The 19698-nt window shown below is 35.3% G+C and overlaps 1 protein-coding gene across 4 annotated transcripts in view; it reads right to left on the reverse strand.

Moving 5' to 3' along the window:
• LOC111044649 (cell adhesion molecule 1) overlaps positions 1-19698 on the reverse strand; it is a 245470-nt gene that overhangs the window by 116228 nt on the left and 109544 nt on the right. The window contains exon 1 of one of the 4 annotated variants that reach the window (XM_039437116.1): positions 15844-16150. The exons of the other annotated variants lie outside the window; for them this stretch is intronic. The gene's annotated coding sequence lies outside the window, so the exon portion shown is untranslated. Of the gene's footprint in view, positions 1-15843; positions 16151-19698 lie in introns of those variants that run through there. 4 annotated transcript variants of the gene reach the window in all.

Consider the following 19698-nt stretch of genomic DNA (forward strand, 5'->3'; position numbering starts at 1 on the left):
TGTAGCCCGAAGACTTTTCTGTGTCCGTCCTGCAAAAACTGAGCTTGAAATTGATAATTCAAAATATACTCATCATGTCCCTAATGCACAATGAAACTTTCACTTCGAGGTTGGAATACATTCTTAATCTTTCCTTTGAATTTTCTTCATGAAAAATTCTCTTCCAAAAACCGTTTTGTTCACCCGTTTATAAACACATATAGAACATAAAATTTGTCCAAAAAATCTGGAACTACTTACCCTAGAGACCAAGATTGAGTCAGGAGAAGCTTGGTTGGTTTTCTCCTATATTTTCTACTTTTCTTGATTACCAATATCTATATTGACAATATTGATTGACAATCAATCGAACTGGTCGAGAGGTTTTTATTTCGTGTTATATCAATCAATTAAATTCACCTATTTGAAAAGCAGCAGGGTCCAGGACACTAATGAAAGATTTTTTGAGGTTGACTATTATCGTTTTGAAAGATTGAGCAATTTCAAATATTTTGGTTCTATCTTAACATACGACAATAATGTTGAGACTGACATAAAAGCAAAACTAGCTGCCGCAAACAGATGCTATTATGCTCTGACCCAATATTCGAGATCCAAAACCCTGTCCAGGAAAGTGAAAATACAAATATATGAAACAGTCATAAAGCCAAATGTTTTGTATGGAGCAGAGACATGGGGTTTGACAAAGAAGGATGAGTATCTATTAAATATTTGGGAGCGAAAGGTTTTGAGGAAAATATTTGACCCTGTATATGTTAATGGTGAATGGCGAATACGATGAAATCGAGAGCTGCGTGATCTGTACCAGAAATGTCAAATTGTTGACGAGATCAAAATGAGGCTTTTGAGTTGGCTGCGACACGTTGAGAGGATGAGTGACTTAAGGATTGTAAAAAAGGTCTTCAGAAACAACCCAGAAGGGAGAAGGCTGAGAGGACGTCCGAGAAAGCGTTGGCTGGAGGATGTGGAGGACGACATTAAGAAGCTGGGTGTCAGGGGATGGAGACCTAAGGCTGCCGATGGAGACGAATGAGGAGGCTTTTTGAAGGAGGTCAAGGCTCTGAATGAGCTGTAGCGCCAAGGAGGAAGTGAGTAAGTAAATTCACCTAAAGTATTTTCAAGCTTTCCAAAACTTTTATAGTGCTCTCTTATTCCACCTATTTATTGATATCACAGTCAGAGAATTTATAAGCACATGAGTGAAAAACTGCAGTCAATATTTATTACGAAGGAAGAAATTATAATAATACTTATAGTTCATACAGAAATGTTTCATCTAATCACAGTGGATTGATATTAATTCCCAGATGAATGCGAAAATTTCCCTCACAAAGGCCCGGTTGCACAAAAGCCGGTTAAATTTCAATCCTAATTAATTTCACGTGAACCAAATCAGTGAAGACCATTTCAAAAAGATGGTTCTACTGGAATTAATCAGGATTAAAAGTAACCCTTTTAATGGCTTTTTTGCAACCGGCACTAAGTACCTAATTGAATGATTACAAAACATCAACAGCTGAGTCATAATTTTGACACAGTCTCACATGAAATCATTCACTCACTCCCATCATCAACAGATGGCGGAATAATTATCATCAGCTGTTTTTCGAAGGATGAATAATAATTATCCTTTTAATGTCCTTCAGCGACTTTTCCCAGGGATGAGACCTAGTGCAATCGAATTTTCATATTATATACCTACTATCTTCTGAATTTCGTGTGAATCGTTAGAGCCGTTTTCAAGCTCCGGTGGAATACAAACATTTATATTATAAACATTTAAACATTCAAAAATATAAACAGAGATTGCTCGTTTAATAGTATAAAATTAATATTATCATTATTCTATGGAACTCTTATTGAATTAGAACAACCTAAGAAGAGAAAAAGATAGACCTTCCTATTCGTTTTTTTTCTTCATCACCTCCTTGAAAACCTCAAGAACTCTTATTTCATTCCGGTTTACATTCCATCTGCATTATTGATTTATGGACTGAGAATAGATTTAGAACTACTCCCCCCCTGAAGATCAAGCTTGAGCCAGGAGAAGAAGCATGGTTGGTTTTCTCTTATATTTTCTACTTTTCTTGATTACCATATATGTTGACAATCAATTTAACTGATCGAAAGGTTTTAATTTCTTGTTATATCAATCAATCAAATTCACCTAAAGTTTTTTCTAGCTTTCCAATACTTTTATAGTGCTCTCTTATCTCAACTATTCATTGATACCGTAGTCATAAGCACATAAGTGGAAAACTGCAATCAATTTTTATCAATTCAATTGAATCATTTTAAAGGATAATTCGATATAATCTCTAATCAAGTCATATAAATTATAAATCAAGTATATCATATAAATTTTTGATTTCAATCTAACAGGAACTGGTGGTTGACAAGCCTATACACACGAAACATTCACTCTTCTCCACATACATGCAGAAGTATGCTTGTAGAGTGTATGTAGGCCTACGTTTTTCATTAGTCTACTTTCTCGAGCATCTTCTGAATGTATGAAACCTCAGAAGTCATACGCTTCAGGTTTAGGGTACCTATTTTTAATTATACAGAAAAACTGAATTTGAATGAAAAAAAGGAGAAATCACAGTTTTTACAACAAAGTGGCGCTGCTCACGTTCCTTCCTGGTACGAATTCCAAGAGCACAGTGCTACAAGCAACTTAATGATACAAAGATACAAAGCAGATCTCCGCATGTCCATCATCTTGACATCAGACCACTATCCGCTATTAGGGACGACATCACACGCTCGTCTTCTGCCATCAACCACCCACATTTCCCTGTCAAAATACTGTCGTCGAAAAGTAAGTTATAAGTAAGTTGGCAGACAGGCGAAGTTGTCGAGGTGCGTCATTAAAGTTTTTACGTCTCATTTTCAGCGCTGACAATTTTTCATTTCGCAGAAGTTTTTGGGAAAGCACAACGACGCGTCCTAATAAGTTGGAAAACTGGGTACGCGCTCGCGCAACGGTCTCATCTTCATTTTCCGGTGGCATGCAGAAAAGCGGAAAAGCGCGACAGGAAAAATCTGAAAATTATTCAACTTTGTCGAATGCAGAACGGATGCTGATGTCGGCTGCCTGTTGCGTTTTTTGAAAGACTTTCGTGATCTGGAGCATTAATGGCGTGCGCCATTCCAATGGGCTCAACTGTCACTATCCTATTTTCCTATTCTCTTCCTTCCTTCATATTTCTGATTTTCTAGGCTTCTACTCCTTTCCAATTTCCATAGGTATCTACTTCTTTCTCTCGTTCTATTTAGGCTTCTACTTCTTATTTCTATTTTTCTTCTGGATCTTGATTTTTCCTGTCCCAAGTGCTAATCACACTTCCTTCTTACTCACAATTTCTTGCAAATCTCAGTAGTGGAATTCACTCATTTCTGTCAGTATTGGATAAAATATGTCTTATTCATGTCAACCCCTACTATTTATTCTTCATCATCACCTCTTACAATTTTGTAAGTATAGACCACCTTTCTAACTCTAGAAGCTCTTCCCTCAAAATAACCTTCTTTTTCTCTCCTCGACACTCTCACATCTTACCATTACCATAGAGAAACATCAGCGTAAGAACGGCACAATATGAGAGACAATATGACAGCGTCATAAACCTTCACAGGAAAGAACTACGTGGACTATCAGCTTGAGATAACAGTAAAAGTTGCTACATAAACGCCCTATACCATGGGATATCTACTTATGCTATTGTTTCTCTATGCCATTACCTACCGTTTACCATCCTCAATCACAACATTACAAATAATTTATTTGTTCTTTCTCCTATTTTGTTATCCTTCTTTTTCTTTTATTCCACATAATTCCTCTGCTTCTTCTTCTTCTTCTTCTTCTTCTTCATCTTCCTCTTCTTCTTCTTCTTCTTCTTCTTCTTCTTCTTCTTCTTCTTCTTTTTCTTCTTCTTCTTCTTCTTCTTCTTCTTCTTCTTCTTCTGACCTTTACGGCATGATTGCCTGTTTCGATCTTTAAAATAGCTTTTCTAAAATTAAAATCTTGAAAATATATAATAAACATCTATCCTTATAATCGTGTCTACTTTTGAAACCACCTTTTACTTGGTCTCTCAACTTCTCTCCTACCTGTTTGTTTGTAACTTTTGTAATTTGTTTTCTGATTCTCCATCCATTTATTCTTTTTCTCCTTCTTCTCTCTTCTTCATCTCCTGTACCACTTCTTCTCCACACGCACGCGTGCCACGTGTCGTGCCAGCTTGGCGAATTCTTATTTTGTCGGTTGCCTTCCTTTGCCCTGAACTTTGACACATGCCTGATGCCTCAGTCTGATGTGAGATGCCTGATGGGGTTGCCAACTACATGACGTGAATATTCACGATTCCTCTTTAAAACTCGTGCCATTTTTCCTTGTCAACAAGTCAGCATATTTTTCCGGAACGCGCTCCTCTTCATTCTCATTCACATCTTCTTCATTCCAGGAAACTCTTCATTTTCTGAAAAAAATTTACCAAAATTTTCAATTTGATCAATATTTCATTTCTCTCGACTTTCCCACGGTATATAGAAGAAGATTTCCATCTAAATACCGTGGACTTTCCTATCAATTATAGTGACCTAGTAGACTGATGTTCAAACTTCGCAGCTTTATCGAATAAAACAATGTTCTACTCAAAAGTCCTTGAATTACAACTTATCAACAAACTTTTTGATCTATATGACTTGGGATCATTTATCGAATGCCACATTATCTCTTCATGCACATATTCAATCAATCAATCAATCATATTTATTCATCAAATGTACAAGTACATTGAATATTGTCACATACACATATTGTCACATAAGACAGAGAAAATCAAAAGAACAAAACATCACACAAATACAGTCAATGTCAAAATAGCATAAAATTACTCCTGACCAAATTCCTGGAAAGAGTACAAAGACATTCCCACCAAATAGTCTTTCAGATGAGCTTTGAAACATCTTATATTTTCTACAGACTTCAAATTACTAGGCAGCATGCTAAAGTATCTATCACCCATATAAGTTGTCCTCTGTTTAAAGATTTCCAAGTTATGTCTTTGAACAATTCTTCCTGATCGTGTGTTATGACAATGTGATTTACTATTTCTCAGTTCAAAATCAGTAGATTTTCTATAGTACATTATAACATCATCAATATATTGCCCATAAATTGTTAATATGCCTAGCTGGGGGAAAATATGTTTAACAGAGTCATTCCTTTTGGTTTTCATAATAATTCTTAGTGCTCGTTTTTGTTGAATTAGTATTTTATCGAGATTTATCTTGGAAGTGCTGCCGTAGATACATAGACCGTAAGCTATATTCGAATGTATAAATGGCTACTAAAGCTTTGAGACCGCACACATTGGACATTCGCCTAAGAGCATACAGGCCTGGGGATATTTTTTTAACCACATGACAGACGTGATTGTTCCATGACAGGTGTTCATCTATCACTGATCGCAGGAATTTTGTGGTATTCTTCCGCCCTAAACTTTCACCTTGAAATTTTATATCTGGACATGAAACATTTATGCTCTGGTTTGTTGAGAACGGGACCACTACCGATTTTTTGGGATTCAGGAGAAGATTTCGGCCATTAAGAAAATCATTGATGGCTGCTAGACCATTGGCTGATGTTTGCTCCACCTCCTGTACTGACTTACCCGAAAAAATAATATTAGCATCATCCGCATATAGGCAAAAAGTTGCCTGTTCATGAATAACATTTAAGTAAACCCTTAATGTGGCAGAGAAATAATAAAGGGCCCAAAATTGAACCTTGCGGAACGCCGTATTGAAGACTCTTGAGATCAGATCGATATCTTATTTTATAGTTTACTGATGGAGTCTCATCTATACTCTCTATTTCAACATATTGTTGTCTCCCCTTCAAGTAGGATGCAAACCACGATAGCTCTTTCCCCAGCACTCCCATGCCCTTGAGTGACTCTAGCAAAGCATCATGATTAACACTATCAAAAGCACGTGTGAGATCCAGGAATGTACCCATCACCTTATCGCCCTTATCTATCCCATTTATAACTGAGCCAATGAAATCCACCATCACTTCATCATCTTTATTCACATAATCATTCTTGAGAACTTGAAATAAGACCACAGGAAAGCGACTCTTCATGAAATCAACACATAAACTGGTTTGTCGTCCAAATATCAAAGTTTGTGTCTGGTTTAGTAGGACTATTTTCACTCACCCTGATCGAGCAAATCAGTATGAATAATCATACTAATCATTTGAACTCATGGGAGGAATATTTGCTTTTGAATGGTCACGCTCTGTGATACTGATAAAATTTGGGGATCTAGATTTAGTATTTTTTATGAGATTTATTCATTTATTAATGCACACAGGTAGATGCCCATTCTGCCTCCTTCACACAATACAATATGGAGTGTAATGAGCATGCTAATGTTTTGAGAAATTTTCATTTGAAATCTCGTGTGATATTGAGAGGGTATTATTTTAGTTGTTTTTGTGTATATTATATTATTTTTCAGGTTTTTGAACTCGAATGAACTTTGACTTTTACTGTTTGTTGAACCCTGTTTTTAGTGTGAGAATTGACTGTCTTGTTTGAATTTGTTAACTTGTTGCTTAGTTGTCAAAATTAAAGCAATTTTCGTGCATTTTTCAAATACAGTTTCAATTTCATGTCGAAAAAGCCACTATATTTGAAAATTGTACGAGCATTGACCTTTTTGCAGCTTTGGCTTTTCCACTGGAAGCTATGCTCAACGCTCGTGGAGGGGGAATAATTTTCAGTGAAAAGGCCACAGTTGCTATTGAGACGCGAACGAAAAATAATGTAACGGTGCGCGAGCCTCGGTCCTCTGAATGGGTCTGTTGCCCATCCAGAGGGACAATTCGAAAAGTTTTTCATTATCAGTACTTTTGTTGTAGTTTGTATAGTAATCTAAATTTGATAGAATCAGTAGATGTAAAATTAAATTGTTAATTGTGTGCGTGAATTTAAGTAAAGTATAGTAAGTTTCATAACATCTGAGTTTATTGAGTTTTGGATTATGTGTTCTCAAGAGTAAAGTGTAGGTATTGTTAAAATGGTGAGTGCCAAACTCTTGTTGTTTTCATATTATAGCTTAAAATTTAGTACATAGAATGACCGAGGCCCGAATTTAGTTGCAGTAAGTTAGCAGGTTCCCAAAATATATAGATTAAAAATTGAGTATGTCTTCTTGACCTGAATCGATTGCTGAATAACTTTATTTGTTTGAAAATTTGACATGTTACCTGACTTTTATTAATTCGTTCTAAATATTTAGAGTTTAATAAACCTGAAGTTGAATTTTATTAGTATTTTTCATTGAAGTTCCTGACTCGTAGTTGCTAGTTGCTAAAATAGGTGACAATTAGTTAATGATGATAATCTGTGCATTTGAATGAACGAATCCACTAAAAGCACCCAGCCAATCAAGGATTCAAATACCGGTAGATGATCAATTGATAGCAGTAAACTTTAGCAAATATTATAGAAAAGAAGAAACAACCCCCCTCCGTTTACATTGGTGGCCAGCGGTGGTATAGTCTGCAAGAATGACTATCGAAACACATGCATTCATATATATTTCATATTTTGGAAGGTTAACTCAATAGAGACAAATATGTCACCGGTTGCAGAAATGATGTCAGGTGTGGTGTAGGGTTAAAAATACCTCCACCGGTTACACTCTCATTAAACTACACTCCTTTTTCACAAATAAAGTAGAACAATATTGATGGAGTATCAATATAATGCATATTGTTAATAATAATAATATATTATTATTCCTCTGTTGACTCACCGAAAATATTGTCTGAGTAATATCAATATCTACTATTGATAAGTAATACCACAGAGAAACAATAGCGTAAGTAGATATCCCATGGTATAGGGCGTTTATGTCGCAACATTTACTGTTATCTCAAGCCGATTACTGACGATTATTGTCGATTTTTACTGTTTTGACTGGGTAAGAGTGTATGAACGGCACAATATGAGAGACTACCAGCGTTACACAGCTGCATGGGAAAGAACTACGTGAACTATCGGCTTGAGATAACAGTAAGAGTTACGACATAAACGCCCTATACCATGGGATATCTACTTACGCTATTGTTTCTCTATGCTAATACTTATTCATACCTACTATTAATAAGTGATACTTATTAATACCTACTATTGAAAAGTAATACTTATTAGTACGCACTATTAAAAAGTATGGTAATATATAGATACATCGTCCACTCAACACAATACAGCATTCAATTTACACTCGGAACAGAATAAACTATGGTCTAATAAATTTTGTGACTTCCCGTATTGAAATGCGTCGTATTCCTCTTTTTATACGTGTTACACCAATTCGTAAGTGTAAGTATTACTACGGAATATTCGGAGTATGACTACCGTACCAAACCTGCCACAATATGAGTACAAATTCAGTCACCAAGGGACAGTCAACCAAGACGATGCATGGTGTGACGTCATGTGACCCCAGGGACCGCCGAGACACGGGTCACGCCGAAACTGTGATTAATACCGCTATCGCGATCTGAGAGACTGCTACTGTACAGTCCATTATGTGCATATTGCAAACGGCGTACCCTCTCTCAGACCCCACTCCAGACCCTCTTTGACCACCTCGTTCCCTCTTTGACTCCCTTGTTCCCTCTGCGACCCCTCTGTACCCTCTCAGACCGCCTCGTTCCCTCTTTGACCCTCTTGTACCCTCAAAGACACCCCATGTCCGTGACCTGACCCAATGTCCAGTGACAACCAAATCGAATCTTCTATAATTGCAGACACCCTTATCAAGCGATGATGACCTTGCTGCTGGCTACTGGCTGCTGGTTCTTGATGATTAAGATAGTGATGACGATGATGATGATAATCACAGTACTATTCTATGATTAAGGCACTGATGATTCTGATGCTGCACTGTTCTTGATCAGGATGATGATGATGATAATGATGATGAGTATGAGTATTCTGATGGGTATGATGATGCTCCTGCTGCTGATGCTGATAATGATGTTGAAGATGATGATGCTGATGATGATGATGATCATGATGATAATGCTGCTGATGATGATGATGATGATAATTCTGCTACTGTTCCAAGATGATCATCATAGTCTTGATAATGCTCCACTGCTACAGATGATAGTAACCCCTCTTCTATTGTGAATGGAAGAGATTATTAAAAAGACGTTATAGATTATAATAATGATACAATGGACGGTATAAAGAAACGTGCGTTGTTATCAATGGTTCTAAAGACCAACTGCAATTCAATTCATAATTATGTCTTTTACACACTGTTCACTCCAGAAAATTAACTGATCCACGAAACTTCAAGGAAATGTGATCTCATGATCATTTTGTCTGCAGCAGTATAATCAGTTTATAATTGACCAAGAGACTAAGATCAATCATTCCAATGAATAGGATTTATGCCTATTCTCCCTATCTCAGAAAAATTCTTTCAATTCTACATACGTTAGTGAGTCATTTTCTACATTATTATCTCAAACTCAAGTTTGAAACTTCCCAAGGAGTCATTTATATGTGTTCTTCTACAAGTTGAAGCTTTTAATAATCTAATAACATAACATTATTTCTATTTCACTCCCAATGATTCTCCTTTCTAGAGACCAGTAGTCGAGAAAGATCAGAAATGGGTAACATTACTTGAAATAAAGATTAAAGTAACGAACAAAGAATGAGTGAAATAGGAGGAGAGAATAGAGAAAAATCAGTATCATTTTCATAACAAGTGCAACAATCTGATGAGAGTGGGAGAAAAAAAAATAGAATAACTTATAGGGAAGTTGCTGCTTGGACGTTTAGCATGGAATAACAAAAAAAGAGGACTGTAATAAGAGGAAATTGAAAATAGAACAACAAAGGATTGGAGAAGAAGCATCAGACAAGTGCAAAAATGGAAAAAGTAGAATAAATTCTAAAGGTGGAAGACGAGAGTAGCAAGATATTGAGATTCGCATGGAAATGAAGGGGAAAGGATATAGAAAACAGAAATTGTTTTTGATTTGGTTGGAAAGGGTGAGGAATATGGAAGAGGATGGAAAAATGATGATGAGAAAATAAGATGGAAGACAAAGAGAGTGAGAGAATGAGTGAGAAGTCAAAAGGGCAAGTAACAGAGACAAAAGGGTATGGAAGATGATATTTACGAGGAGAAAAGAAATATTGTAAGTGGAACAGGAACAGAGAGGGTGGGAGTATTGAAAAGGGAAAGCGAAGAGATTGGAAGGAAGAGAATTGGGCTACTTTACAAGTCGAGAAAGGGCCTGAAAGTGGGGATTACGACACTCCTAAGGGCAAGAATGAGGGTAAGAGGTAGGACAAGGTTGGAAAAGCTTACAGCTCGACTACTGCCGGCAATCCTCGAGTCAAGCAAGGAAAAGCGCCACTTTCCCGGACTTTTACACGCTTTCATCTTTCCGCATTGTTTTCAACAGGTGAATGGAAAGTTTGTGAATGGTGGATGAGAAAATGAAAGCTTATTCATCATAGTAGCCAGGTATTTGAGTTGAACTTCTCCAGAACTAGGCGTCGGAGGCCAAGTGCTGAATCTTGGACGATGAATTTTCAAAAATTAATAATGATTTATTAAGGCTTTTGCAGAATATTGTGATTTTATCTCTCATTCATTGTACATTCATCAGTTAGATAATGATTTGTTGATCTATTGCATTGTTCTACAACATCAATCCAGATTGGAACGTTCATGCTTGTAAGTGGACAAGCAAATGACGTGAGCTATGATTTAATTGGATTCAGGCGGAATCGAAATCGAGCTCATGAACAGAGTAATAATTTTATGAAATAAATAATTCATTACACTCTATTAAAATCTGGATAACTCACCAATTCAGACAGACATCTATCTTATGAAGTGTAGCCCACTTATTTTCTCAATTGCAATAGCAGAGACAGTAGAATCGAAGTAGCGTACTCTATTCATATCATATTGAATAAATACACTAATCCAAATAAACTGAATCATTATACAATAAATCAAATTCATAGTATAATTATCACTATTATTATTAATATCGGTGCACCGAGCTTCGCTCGTTACGGTATTTATTTATTGATAAACGGAACACAATTCTTCAAAATGATTGTGGAAGGACAGCCCAGCCCAAAACTGTTTCTTCCCCGAATTTTAATTTATACAACATAAATGGTCCAAAAAGTAGGTTGTGTTTCATACACTTGAATTCAAGTCAAAATTTCAGTCAAAATATTTAAAAACATTAAAGTTATAATTTAGATTGTTTACAAACCAAATTGAATAACAAAATAACACTCACTAATCACTTAAAACTGTAAAATGATGATTACCTTTGAACATTATGATATACTCTAATTTAGAGTGATAAACCATGTCATGTCAACATAATTTTGATAAAATTAATTTGTAGATAATATTTCTCGCGAGTTACGGTAAGCTAATTGAATGATTACCCAGCTGATCTCTCACACAGGCACACGCATTTTCTGTTATCGACAGACGACGAAATTATCATCTGTTCTTCCAAGGATGAATTATTATCCTTCAGCGAGTTATCCCAGGGATGAGACATAGTGCAATCGAATTTTTATATCATAAACCTACTATGTTCCAAATTCCGTGAAAATCGTTAGAGCCGTTTTCGAGATCCGTTGAACATAAATAACCAGATATAAAAATATAAACAGACATACAAAAATTGCAAGCTGAATATAATTGGATTAGATTTTTGTAATCATCATTATCATGTGAATATCAGTGGAATCACATCCAAATAGTGTGTTCAATGAGTTTTCTACTCGTAATTATAACGAGAAAGTTAATTCGGAACATTGAAAGCTATCATTTGCTTTTGGTACTAATTGTATACATTAGCGGATAGGCAATGTTCCACGCAGTTATTATCAATATTCATGCAATACAATCATTTATAAATTTAATATATCTGATAAATCCAACCGTTTTCGGTTATGGTCGGTAAGGGTCAGTGGGTCAAAATCAATGTAAGTTGAAAGGTTTTTAAAAATCTTTCTTTTCTGCTCAATTTCAATTCATGAGCCACTAAAAAAAGTTCACAGAATGTGTCTATCCCGGTCCTGCTCATGAAAAGTGTAGGTATTAATCTTCCACTCTGCTGAGTGAATATTTCATAGGAGATTATCTACTCAACATATATGATGATATATCGCAGTAAGCACTATTCTCAGCCTTGACGAAAATGGATACCCTACCGAGCTGAAGCGGCAGCTTCTCTAATCCCTCAAGGGAGGCAAGAGACAGTACTCACTCCCTCACACTCTCACTCCCTCTCACACTTACTCTCTTTCACTCGCTCACTCATCCGTTTTGACTCCAGCTAAGTGCTGGATCTTCACTTACCTCCTACCTACTCTGCTTTCAAAACAAACAAACTGTGTGTGTTAAGTTAACAGCCCTTTCTTATAACACATCGGCAACATCATAAATGCGATAAGATTCAGCGACACTATTTCGTACTTAGCTACTTGTGATGATAGCACACGACCAAACTTTGAAGAGACTTAATTTCTAATCCCATCCTCATCATTAACGTATTGCAATTATGTAGAGTAGTGTAAGTTGACAAGCCAATATGGAAATCGTTTGATGATAAACACAGTAGAATTCTTGATTTGTATATGAGTACAAGTTGTTGAAACTTAAGTTCTGCATATTGAATTACAAGTAACTAATATTCTAATTAACATGACTTCATCTATATATTATCGATCTAGAATATATCTCATGTACGGGCTACAAAACATGTAAGATTTTATTGGAAATTGCAGTTATCCAACTTCATTGGATATTTGAGATAATTATCATGCAGTAAGTGATATCAGTTTTAAGAAGTTCCATCTCACTCTAGGAATGTTCGTTAACTGAAAAAAGGTCATCATCACCGAGCTCCAGTAGGACTGATTTTTGGTCAGCATGAATCTCTGATTACTAAAATGATACAAATTTCAATGAGACAGGTACAATGATAATCCATATTATCACTATGATTACCTGTAGGTGAGATATTCAAGAAGTCGAACCAACATCCTGCAGTTATGGTGACAAACATATCGCTCTGACTATTATGTGCAGAACAATAAATATACTTGTTGTTGAAGTATAATAATATCAGATCAAAACTCTTCCAAATCATTTTATTCATGATATTGGATCGATTTTACATGTAATGGGTTGTTCTTTCTCAAGCATATTGGAAACCTTGGAATTTTATTGTAAATACGCTTTTTCTGTAGATTTGTGAAAAGCTCCCGATATTATTGCAACTATTATCTTGCCAGGAACAATAATAATAAGAGTAGTTTTGATCAAAATGTTGGGCCATATGAATAAAGTTGAGCATTTGCTCAAACTTCTAAAATATGGAGCATTTGCTTCATTTTCTATGAATAAACGTGAGCAAAACCTTTTCAAAAAATAGTTTGAGCATTTGCTCAAAAGTAAAAGCTTTTGCTCAAAATTGTATGAATAAACTAGAGCATTTTCTCACCTTTTGAAGCAAATGCTTCAAAAAAGGTGAGTCTGGTCTAGAGCAGCTTATCACCTTTTGCTCATAGTAAAATGGCTCAACTAATTCGTATGAGGAAGAGGAAACCATACCAGATACGATCACAATCAATAGTTGAGAACTATAAAACTCTTTTTAGATTCAAACATGATATATATCACCATTATTCCTACAAAAGAATAAATACAAAAGCTACCTGTTATAAAGATAGCAATCACAAAATAGGAAATAGGCATTTAAGAAGATGAGAGTGTAGACGATTATAAGAAGGCTATTGATATTATAAGAATATGCTGAAGATTATTATAGAAATGACATTTTTTCACGCTATTATTTCAAAATTCTAAACTCAACTAACCTAAAACTCTATTCATAGATAGAAAACAGAGCAGACGACGCAAACACAAGCGGTGCACCCTACTTGTATATTTAGCGCTTCCGTGAGCTATAAAGACAAAGTAAGGCTACAAAAGTGAATCAGCTGATGAAAAATCTTTAAAATACTTGAGCATTTGCTCCAGATTTCAGGAGCATAAGGTAAGAGTATAGGTAAAGCTTATTCATATCAAAATGAGCAAATGCTTTTGCTTCTACCTTTTGCTCATGAGCAAAACCTTATGCTCAATGGTTTTGCTCATGAGCATTTGCTCTGGTTTTATTCATATGGGCCATTATATTTCAATTACAACTTGCTTTTTGGAATCCTTGGAATTTTATTGTAAATACGCTTTTTCTGTAGATTTGTGAAAAGCTCCCGATATTATTGCAACTATTATCTTGCCAGGAACAATAATAATAAGAGTAGTTTTGATCAAAATGTTGGGCCATATGAATAAAGTTGAGCATTTGCTCAAACTTCTAAAATATGGAGCATTTGCTTCATTTTCTATGAATAAACGTGAGCAAAACCTTTTCAAAAAATAGTTTGAGCATTTGCTCAAAAGTAAAAGCTTTTGCTCAAAATTGTATGAATAAACTAGAGCATTTTCTCACCTTTTGAAGCAAATGCTTCAAAAAAGGTGAGTCTGGTCTAGAGCAGCTTATCACCTTTTGCTCATAGTAAAATGGCTCAACTAATTCGTATGAGGAAGAGGAAACCATACCAGATACGATCACAATCAATAGTTGAGAACTATAAAACTCTTTTTAGATTCAAACATGATATATATCACCATTATTCCTACAAAAGAATAAATACAAAAGCTACCTGTTATAAAGATAGCAATCACAAAATAGGAAATAGGCATTTAAGAAGATGAGAGTGTAGACGATTATAAGAAGGCTATTGATATTATAAGAATATGCTGAAGATTATTATAGAAATGACATTTTTTCACGCTATTATTTCAAAATTCTAAACTCAACTAACCTAAAACTCTATTCATAGATAGAAAACAGAGCAGACGACGCAAACACAAGCGGTGCACCCTACTTGTATATTTAGCGCTTCCGTGAGCTATAAAGACAAAGTAAGGCTACAAAAGTGAATCAGCTGATGAAAAATCTTTAAAATACTTGAGCATTTGCTCCAGATTTCAGGAGCATAAGGTAAGAGTATAAGGTAAAGCTTATTCATATCAAAATGAGCAAATGCTTTTGCTTCTACCTTTTGCTCATGAGCAAAACCTTATGCTCAATGGTTTTGCTCATGAGCATTTGCTCTGGTTTTATTCATATGGGCCATTATATTTCAATTACAACTTGCTTTTTGGAATCCAGATTATTCGATTCGAAACTTCCTATTCCATCCACAACTGTATGTATAGATTATACAACTATGAATAATAACTATACAACTGGATACAATAACTTTACATAACTTCACACAAGTAATAAAAAATAATAAAATCAAAGTACCTTTTTTCAAAATTGTTTACTTAAAATTTGTTTTAGCCATGATGCCATTATCAAGTAATTGGAAGAAGAAATTATATGGTCTTATTATTCAATTACATTTGCCGAAAAGTAAGCAATTTTGAAAAAAGGGTACTTGGATTCTATTTATTTCTATCCAAGAGTAGCCCTAACGAGAAAAGGCAATAATAACACAACTATGGATAATAATTTACATTTAATGAGTCACCCGAAACAACTTTCTTTACAATTCGACTATTCGAATATAAATATCATATTATTATCTAAATCACTTATCATTCCACATTTGAAGGAGACTAAGATTCTCAATTAGAGTCATCACGAGTGTTAAAAACGGAGATGCCACTCACCACTTTTCTCCGCCAGCAGCCGTCAAAAGTGAATAAGTCGGAATGTGAAGGCTCATTTAACGGGGGCCTTTAGTGGAATAGCACCCCGAAATATGAGTGCAATAAGCAGGAGAGAGATGGAAAGTTCAAAGATGAGAACGAAGTGAGACGTGACTCACCATATATCAATTCACACACGCGGGCCACCATAAATTATTGCAGTCTTACAGCACAATTTATGGCATCTGGGTGAGAGAAAGTAAAGGAAAAGCTACTTTTCCGCACGAATCCGCTATATCTCGTCGCGGGAAAACGGAAAAACGGGCCGGAGAATTGAGCCAATGACTGCGTTAGGAGGTTATGACATCGTTTGCAAAAAGCACTCATGAGACCTCAACTTTTAAGGACGATCGTTACTATTTGCATGACACTTTGATGAGAAGATCCAATCTGGGTCTCAAAGTGATTGATAGCTTTCCAAAGATATAAATAGCCTTCCTATAGAGGGATTCACTCCAATCTGTCAGCATTGGTTATACAGGAATCATTGACGTTATTCATAAGGAACGATGATAGTATGAAGTAGATCTGACTATAGAAATATATGTCACCTATATGCAGGTGAAGTCATAGCGAACCAGATATAAAAAATACTTTTTATGCCAATCCATAAGAGATTATTGGTGTTTTATGGTTGTCAGTCTTGAAATATGGCATCGCCATAAAACAGATTCCGATATCACCTTAGTATCGTCAGAAGGTTTATGACGGTGTCGTTCAGTTGAATAGTAAGCCATCAACCGAGAAAAGCCTATTTGATTCTGGTTGACGTTGGAATGGATGGTTGACTTCGACAAACATGTTCAAGTTAAATGCGGCCAATTATATTGATAGAGACATTTAGATATTACTGTGAAAGATTATGGTTGTATAATGCTGCTCAGATGTGATATAGTGAGGTCCACATTATAATGGCAGTGTACGATTGACAATACTGTTGCTGTCCTTTTCTATCATACATAAAAATAGATAGCACTATTCCCTCGCGCTTTGCAATGTTGTCTATTGCCAGAATATTTTATATTTACTTTTGACAGTGACTGTATAAAACTGAACAAACCATATTCTCAGCCGCCATTTTCTTTCTTCATTCTATCAAAATACTGAGTACTCAAGTCGTATAATTGATTTAAAATGTATTATTGAAACAATGAAATTATTTTTAAACATTACCTAACGAGAAACACAAATTTAAATACCTGAAATGACATTTTAAAAGTGATAACTAACCATCCTAGACTTCATCCATGCTTCAGTTATCCAACCCGTATAGGTTAGACCTACTCGTACCGGTATAAATAATATTGAAAGTTATTGCAAGATTAATCCATTGAAATTACTAATTTTTAAATAGGGTACTTGGATTCTATTTATTTCTATCCAAGAGTAGCCCTAACGAGAAAAGGCAATAATAACACAACTATGGATATAATTTACATTTAATGAGTCACCCGAAACAACTTTCTTTACAATTCGACTATTCGAATATAAATATCATATTATTATCTAAATCACTTATCATTCCACATTTGAAGGAGACTAAGATTCTCAATTAGAGTCATCACGAGTGTTAAAAACGGAGATGCCACTCACCACTTTTCTCCGCCAGCAGCCGTCAAAAGTGAATAAGTCGGAATGTGAAGGCTCATTTAACGGGGGCCTTTAGTGGAATAGCACCCCGAAATATGAGTGCAATAAGCAGGAGAGAGATGGAAAGTTCAAAGATGAGAACGAAGTGAGACGTGACTCACCATATATCAATTCACACACGCGGGCCACCATAAATTATTGCAGTCTTACAGCACAATTTATGGCATCTGGGTGAGAGAAAGTAAAGGAAAAGCTACTTTTCCGCACGAATCCGCTATATCTCGTCGCGGGAAAACGGAAAAACGGGCCGGAGAATTGAGCCAATGACTGCGTTAGGAGGTTATGACATCGTTTGCAAAAAGCACTCATGAGACCTCAACTTTTAAGGACGATCGTTACTATTTGCATGACACTTTGATGAGAAGATCCAATCTGGGTCTCAAAGTGATTGATAGCTTTCCAAAGATATAAATAGCCTTCCTATAGAGGGATTCACTCCAATCTGTCAGCATTGGTTATACAGGAATCATTGACGTTATTCATAAGGAACGATGATAGTATGAAGTAGATCTGACTATAGAAATATATGTCACCTATATGCAGGTGAAGTCATAGCGAACCAGATATAAAAAATACTTTTTATGCCAATCCATAAGAGATTATTGGTGTTTTATGGTTGTCAGTCTTGAAATATGGCATCGCCATAAAACAGATTCCGATATCACCTTAGTATCGTCAGAAGGTTTATGACGGTGTCGTTCAGTTGAATAGTAAGCCATCAACCGAGAAAAGCCTATTTGATTCTGGTTTACGTTGGAATGGATGGTTGACTTCGACAAACATGTTCAAGTTGAATGCGGCCAATTATATTGATAGAGACATTTAGATATTACTGTGAAAGATTATGTATAATGCTGCTCAGATGTGACTAGGAATTAGTTCAAAAGTTGTAATCATTTGGATGAAAGTTAACTTCAGTTGAAGTGGTCTTTAAATACAGATTAATGACATGAAAATACTCCAAATATCCTTTGAAAAGATACGCATAAAGAAGCTCTTTGAAAAAAAATATGCAAATGCCAATAATATTCTATTAATCAGAGAATATTGAACTTGGGTTTCACAAAATACTTCCAAGATAAATTGACTTTGCAATTCCAACTTCCAGAATATCATGATGAGAAACTGATGCAACTTGCTTTAGTTTTCCTTTTATTACTATAAATTTGATTGAATAGGAAAGTTTCTAGCTGTAAATAACATGACTTGTAATTTGAAAATTTGAAATGAAAGTATCAATGTTTTTCCAATCCTCATTAAATAATTGAATTCTCTTTGAATTGAGGAATAGAGAAAGATTAGCCAATTCGAGTGAATGCGAGTTATTGAAATGCTCCAATCAATATAAAAGTTTCAATGAAAATACGATTACAAACTTCACAATACAACATATTGCTTTCAATCCAAAATTATATTGCATTAGCAATAACACGCGTCAGCATGAACAGCAATCGAAAATTACGTTAAATATCGTGAATCTCAATATTGAATTATCTATTTACTTGTAGAATAATTGCATTTAGTGATTGCAAAAGGATAACAAACAGCAACATGCAAACAATAGAAGGAAAACATATCGTGAGTAAAAAATTTCAATATACCGTAGAGTAAACCACGTTATAGTTTCCATTGCAGCTATTGATTAGAGATTAGTGTTTAAATGTACCTTACCAGCCATAATGGAAAGAATGATCTGTTGGTCGAATATTGTACAGCGTAAATGATTCCATTTTTCCAATATGGAATTATGGAAACAGCTGAATATTTTCTCTACATAATATATTATCATGCTCGATTCTTGTGTTTAATATCCATAATCACTGTAGATTACAAGAGATTTCAGGATAAGCCTGTGTCTTCATAATCGTCAGGTTTTAATTGATATGTTTCACCTTATTCATATAATTCTACTTCTATTCTTACTTCAACACTCGACCGGTATACCTCCACTTAATACCAGGACTCTCAAAACCAAACATCAAAGTCGAAAGCATTCAAACTACACGAATAACTTGCTGTCTATAATTATTTCAGAAGCCTCAATATCTTCCAGTTCACTGGAAGCAGCCTGGGCCTGAATAATCCTCAGGTTTTGAATTATTGATATGTTCCACCTGATTTTTTATATAGTTCTACATTTATTTTTTCAACACTCAAGCGGTACAC

Source organism: Nilaparvata lugens, chromosome 10 (genome assembly GCF_014356525.2).
Source record: "Nilaparvata lugens isolate BPH chromosome 10, ASM1435652v1, whole genome shotgun sequence".
In the NCBI taxonomy this organism is placed as follows: Eukaryota; Metazoa; Arthropoda; class Insecta; order Hemiptera; family Delphacidae; genus Nilaparvata; species Nilaparvata lugens.